The sequence below is a fragment of the Molossus molossus genome, unplaced genomic scaffold (assembly GCF_014108415.1).
Source record: "Molossus molossus isolate mMolMol1 unplaced genomic scaffold, mMolMol1.p scaffold_m16_p_9, whole genome shotgun sequence".
NCBI classification, from domain to species: Eukaryota; Metazoa; Chordata; class Mammalia; order Chiroptera; family Molossidae; genus Molossus; species Molossus molossus.
The window spans coordinates 31851820-31858756 of NW_023425403.1; the positions used below are offsets into that span (position 1 = coordinate 31851820).

General features: G+C 39.5%; 1 pseudogene; it reads right to left on the bottom strand.

Moving 5' to 3' along the window:
- Positions 1–1908: 1908 nt before the first annotated feature.
- Positions 1909–4667, bottom strand: LOC118622792 (annotated as a pseudogene).
- Between the last annotated feature and the right edge of the window lie 2270 nt (positions 4668–6937).

Below are 6937 nucleotides of genomic sequence, written 5' to 3' on the forward strand. Positions count from 1 at the left end.
TCAGAGTATACATTATTTTTCAAGAGAGCATTCAAATTTTACTGTTCTGGAGAGGGAAAATTAATTCTATATTAAAAATTTTCTCTGATTTTTATGCTTTGAGAATATGTTTGTAGACTACAAGTTGATGCTATACAGGACAGTATATCAAGTTTGTTCTTTCTTTTTTTTTTTTTTATCCTCACCTGAGGACATTTTTTGTACAGATAGAGTGGGAGGGAGAGAGAGGAAGAGAGAGAGAGAGAGAAACATCGACGTGAAAGGGACACATCGAGTGGCTGCCACCCGCACAACCAACCAGGGCCGGGGACAAACTGCAACCGAAGTACGTGCCCTTAGCGGGAACCGAACCCGGGTCTTTCTGTACCGCAGGCCGACGCTCTAACCGCTGAGCCAAACCGGCCAGGGCTCAAGTTTGTTCTTTAAAGTCTGAGTAACTGCTAAAAATAATAGTAAAAAATAGTTATGTGACTAGATCATTTAACTGTGCTAATTTTTCTGTCATTCAGTCCATTTATACTCTCTATGACTCTCATCAAAACTATAGCAATGTTGAACTTTTTACCAACTTTCATTTGAGCAGTAATAATTGTTTAAGTATGCCTGTGATTATACAAATTATTTCTAAGTTTCATAGAATAAATGTGCTGTTAAGTTTTATCATTTCCATCACCATAGTTATCACAATAGCTAGTGAAAGTCAAAATATCTTTAAAATTGTTCAGAGTTCTAGTAACAGTTTGTAAGAAAAACTTCTCTTTAGGAATAAAACCCACTCATATTTGAAGCTTAAATTCATTAAACAAACGATAATTAGGGGTGTAGTATATGCCTGGCATTCTACTAAGCAATGACAATGTGGAAATCTCAAGGGCCAGAAGGTCACGCTCTGGTGGTAGTGATGACAGTGAAGGGGAACAGAGAGGTCAATAGTTAACATCAAATTAATTAAATGTCATAATTGAGATATGTACAAGAATCATGGGAATGAGAAGGGGGGAGAGGGAGAGAGAAAGAGAGAAAGAGAGAGAGAGAGAGAGAGGAGAAATATACCTACCCCTATTCAGGAAAAGCCCTCAATGAGAAGGGGTATTATAAGCTGAGCTACATTTTTAGTGCTAGTTTTGCCATTTAGAAGGTAGTCAAATGAAGGAAGGAAATAGTATGTACAAAGGTAGTATGGAGTGATGATGTACAAGAACACTAGTTAAATATGGCTGGAAAATGGTTAATGAAGGAAAAATGGAAGATGAGGCTCAAAAGGAAGATACCAATCACTCATGAGGGGCCCTGCATGCTATGGGATTGTTCTGTAACTCTTGGTGAGGAAGAGACATTGAAGGATTTTTTTTTAATGTAAAATTATAAATATTTATTCCATTTTGGAGTTCTGGACACAGGGGGATATATGCATTTAAAAAGCTGTTATTTCTTTCATGTTATACAAGCACATAAAGATGTCTTGTTCAAAATTCCTGAGTTTATCTAATTTTCATATTTCAAGTTATTTTAGAACAAATGAAAAAGTAAAAAATTATAGATACTTGAATATTCCCATGAAATATATCACACCCACTGAGGAATTTAATACAAATTCACTAAAGAATATCAAATTAATCATTTCCTCATATAAATATTTATTTGTGTTTAGAAGTTACAGTTTTAAGTACTATTAACAGAAAATACATAACAAAAGCTTCCTAACAAGTGAAAAAAAAATTATAAATGCTGGAAAAAATTGGCCTCATGAACATGTTTACAGACAATACATACTCCATTGGAAATTAATTATATGACATTTATACAAACATTAATATTTCAGATCACTCTGAGTAATGAGCACCTCTGTTCTTTACTGTCTGTACCCAAAGGTGAAAGTCACTCAGTGTTTCTCAGGACACTGACAAGAATCAGAAATGGTCAATCTGAGATACTGTCAACACACTGTTCTGTTCCTTCACCTAAAGATGTTTCTGTTGAGTAAGTGTCCCCATGCTTCTTTTTCTCTTTGCTCTGATCTTCCTGCAGCTTAAGAATTATGTTTCAAATTTCTTCTCTTTTTGTTCTCATTCTTGGGGGAGGAAACCAGCTTGCCAAATTCATAGGTAGTTCAAAACTGAGAATTGGATTCTCAAAAAGGCTCTCTATATACTGCAATACATACACACCACAATCACTGAAGTTATTTGTTGGGGTACTTTTGGATTAGAGCCTTTCATAACATCTTTGGAAAAACGTTTGCTTCCTTTTTTAACTTCCCATTCTACCTCTAAATATTCTCTTAAAATTTTTACAACATTTGATCGGGAAAGGCCTCTGAGTGAGTCCATCAGTAGGATACAAGGCTGTTTACAGATAGTAGGCTTAGATGCTACTGTTCTATTTCTGAATTGCAATTGTAATCAGCAAGGAATCCATCATCACTACTATCATTCTGATTGTCCTGATGTTCTGAGAAGTCAATGAGTTCATTTCAAGCATTTTACTAGCTTCAGCTGACTCATCACTATAGTTTAGCTTGATTTTACTTAAGCCATTTGTATGGTTCATAGAACTTAAATATTCATTCCGTAAGCCATTCTCACTTTTAGTCCTATCAACAACTTTCTGGCATGCAGATTCTCCTTTATTTGATTCTTCGTTTTCACTTGCAGTATGATTTATTTTTTTCAGACTACATTTCACACTGCGTATGTTTCTCTGATAATGAGGGTCACTTTCTTCCTGTTCAGCACTTGAATCAATTACAACTACACAATGCTTTTTGTTTAGCATCTTCTTAATTATAGGCTTGGCAAAAGAGTTTTGTGAACAACTGTCCATTTCACTGGCTGAAGGAGAAGAAATAACAACTGCCCTCTGCAGTTCAACATTTTTGCATGGCTGTCTTTTCATGGTAATGAGGATTAGGTTTATACTTTGGTTTTTCGAAACCAGGGAAACAAACAACAGCCAAAAACCAGTGTGCAGCTTCATTAAGGGGTAAAAAAATAAAATCCTTCTGAAAATATCTACATGCCGAGTCCATGTTTTTACTCTCCCATGCCGTTTTTGCTGTATTGATAGATTAGTTGTTTCATGAAGATTCCTCCTCTCTCTGTGATTAAGGCGTTTATTGAAAAAATAACTGAATATATGAATTCTGTCAGCTTTTCTTCAGTTTTTCAAGCACCAAATATTTAAAATAAAAGTCTATTAATAACATCATTTAAAAATTATCCTTCACGTAGTGCAGGTCCTCATTAGCAATAGAGATGCCTCCCTTGGCTGGAGGTGGTGGATATACTATCAATTTTTCTACAGGACCCATTAAGATGGTAATGACTTTCTCCAGTTTCCTCATCATCAAAAAACTGGAATTCATGTTTGCTTTTAAATTGTATTTTAGATTCCAGGGGCACATTTTCAATTTTGTTTTCTTTTTGCACACAACTTCCTTTGATGCTTGCTTCATAGGTTCTTGTATAGGCAACAAGTCTGCTATTAGCTTCTTCAAAGGGAATTTTCACAAAAAAATTGGAGACATTATTCTTTATACCAATTTCAGTAATGATATTTTCAAATACTGTATTTGCTTGAGCATCAAAGCCAGCTTCTACTTTTCCAGTGGATGGTGCTAGGGAAGAACATGCTGAATGAGCAGGTTGAGGAGATATGCTCTCTCTTCTGTTAGTCCTGTCACTGTCATCATCATCACTGGACAAAATGATTGGATCATTTAGGTCTGAAAGGCGTGTTTTCCTTTCTTTCAGGTTTGTGGTTTTTGCTCCCTTTGCCCTAGGTAAAACGACTTTCCCATTAGTCTGTAAATAATTCTGTCCATCACCACAATTTACAATAATGTCAACTTGAACCTTTCCCACACTGTTGCCATAAAACTTCTTGAGTGTTGATGTTGTGTTCTGTGACTTCTGTCCTCCAGAATTCTGATGATTTGACATTCTCAATAATGGTCCAGTTGATTCATTCAAAGTTATAGCTTGTCTGTAATTTCTTTGCAAATCCTCTAAATCAGTTAACATTTTTTTGAGGCAGGAGACAGAGGAGGAATAGACTGATATGTACTGTGACATTTCTGTGATACTTTCCTTTTAATTTCAGATTCTAAGTGTGATTCAGACTCTTCTGTTTTCTTCATTATACGATCAACACCATGGGGCCGACTTCACTTTACTGGATCACTTTCAAATTTTTGAACATGAGATGGATATTCTTTCCTTTGGGCTGCTGTTTTTACTACTGGTATTTGTGCATTAGCATGATGAAAACATCTACCATCAATAACAGTTCCAGAACATAATGGTGCATTCTGTGTATTTTCACTCAGTCTCTTTTAGTTGCTCAACATGTTATGTCCAATTGGGTTGCCTTTTAAAGGTTTAACATTTTCGGTCTTGTTTCGTCTTGCACATGTGTTCCAAGAATCACCAGAACCAGTGGCAACAATATCAGATGGACGATTTAACGTTTTTCCTTTTGAGGTTTCAGAATCCTCATCTTCATCTACAGAGTAGATTTGCCTCATCTTTATCTGTATCTCCTTCACTTTCTTCTCCATGATCACAGATCCAATTATTTTTAAAACCTCCATCTCTTAGATTCTGATTTAGTCAAAGGTTCCAGGAAAGTAATCTCCTGGTGCCGCCGCCGCTCTTGCCAGCCGCCATCTTCCTCCTCCCACCGCCGCCTCCTTACTCCATGGCCCACGGCCTGGGCCCCGCACTGGCCGGGATGAGGGGCCGAGCCTCCAGGGGTAACCGCCCAGGGTTGCGGGCCTGGGCTGGCGGCAGGCGGGGCGGCGCTCCTGCGTCCAGAGGGCCGACACAAAGGCCCTGCGTTGCAGGCCTATCGGCCTGGTTTCTCCTCAGGCCCCTCCCAGGCAAAGAGAGTGGCGACGGCGGCGGCGGTGCTTCCCAGGCCCGGCTCCTCTCGGCCCACGACTCCCCATCCACCGCCCACCCAGGCCGCCGGAGAAGCTGCCCCCAGCCGGGGCCCCCAGGAAGAGAGCTGGAAGACGAGACCACCAGCACTCTCCCCTAAGATGGCTGTAAAGATGGCCACAGCAGCCGCGCTGGGGCGGCGACGCCTCCGCTCTCGTCAGGCTCCCGTCAGGCACCGCGCTCCGTCCGCAGCCACCCCTACTGGGCCGCCCGCCCCGCCCCGGGGTGAGTGCGTCCTCGTCCTCGGAGGCCTCTGGACGGTCCGTGCGCACAGGGGTGCATCTCTGCCCCGCCGCTCCTCCGTCGCCACAGCAGTTCGAGCCGCCGCTCAGATTTTTTGTTTTTTTAAGCAAGAAAGTGGCAGGATCAGATTCATATTTTAGATTCTTTTGGCAATCATCGTCGTCCTCAACTTACCGATTGAGCGCTTGAGTTAAATACTTTATCAGATCATACTGTGAATAATGTTCTAACATTAACCACATTTTACAAATAAGTGAGTTAAGGAGCTTGTCCAAAGTTACTGACGTATTAAATGGCAAAACAGAGATTCAAACCAGGGTGGTTTGCATATGTTAAGCTCCCTCGCTCTTAACCATACACTTCACTGCCTCCGAGAAGAGTCTAGCATCATGAAGGGATGGGGGATGAGCAAGGAGGCTACTGAACTAGAATACGTGGTTGATGAGGAACCACGGCTGGTTTGGCTCAGGGGTTGGAGTCTGGGCCTGCGAACCAGAGTCCTGGGTTGGGTTCCCACTAGAGGCACCTACCAAAAAAGTATTATTTTTCTGTTACAGATATTATGTGCATGCAAGTCTCCCTGCTCATTCTCTGAGGGTACACTGTAACAGAATCTTTGCTGTCTGGTTAGCTTAAGTCTACTGTACAATCAGTGCAGATCTCTATGGCCAGCTGCATTATTCTGAATTTATGACCTTGTCTCACATGAGGCAAAATACAGACACACTATATTTCTCAAAAACATAATATTTTTCATAAATATAATATTTATGTGTGTTTTGTTGTTACTCAGCATTTTTTTTTTTCCATGTTTCTATGTACTCTTTTTGGGAAAGAAATGTTTGGTAGCTTTAATGGGCTGGCTACCCTTAACAATTTTGTTCAACACTTTCTTGTTATAATGAGGCAAAACCATAGTTTGTGATCATGAAAGTTACATTTAGATTGTAGAAGAACATTTTTTAAAGTTTTTTTTTTATAGTTGATAAATGTAATTGTAAATTTATATCTAAAACACTAAATGTATACTCAAGAGTGTTCAAATAGCTGGTGATCTGGTTTTATGCTGATAATCCACTATAGAATGTCCTAAATAGTTGTTTGGCTCATCAATAGATTCCCATCTAACTCAATGTAACAGGCAATGTTCTTACAAAGGTCTATCAAGCTTTACCCGATTGACCTAGCCATTTCAGGCCATTGGGTAAATACCCATGATCTGCTCAGCCTCATCTTCTACCCTGCCTCCCTTAACTCATTCTTCTTGTTCACAATGACTTCCTTGCTTTTCCTCAAGCATGCCAGACACCCTGGACCTTTGCACTTGCTAATCTCACCATTTGGGATGCTTTTTCCTCAGATAGCTATGTGGCCCTTTCCTTCACTTCCTTGAAGCCTTTGCTTAAAATATCCCTTGATCAGCAAGGACTCCTAATCTACCTGATATATAGTAGTTTTCTTAAAATTCTCTTTCTTTCCCTGTTTTATTTTCCTTTATTGCACTCATCATTAACTCAATTTCCAGCTCCTCTCAGGAGGGTGGAGGAAGGAATAAAAGTTCCAAGCTTTTAATATTAGCTTAGTCTTTTCGGTGACAAACCAAGAGCCAAGAATCATTGCATTAGAACAATAGACATTCCTATTATCAAGAAAATTCCAAAGCATTTAGGAGCTCAAAGACCAAATGTTAGAACAAAAGATGCTTCAAGTATTTTCATCACTTAGAAAATTGCAGGATTTTAGGAGCTCTGTTC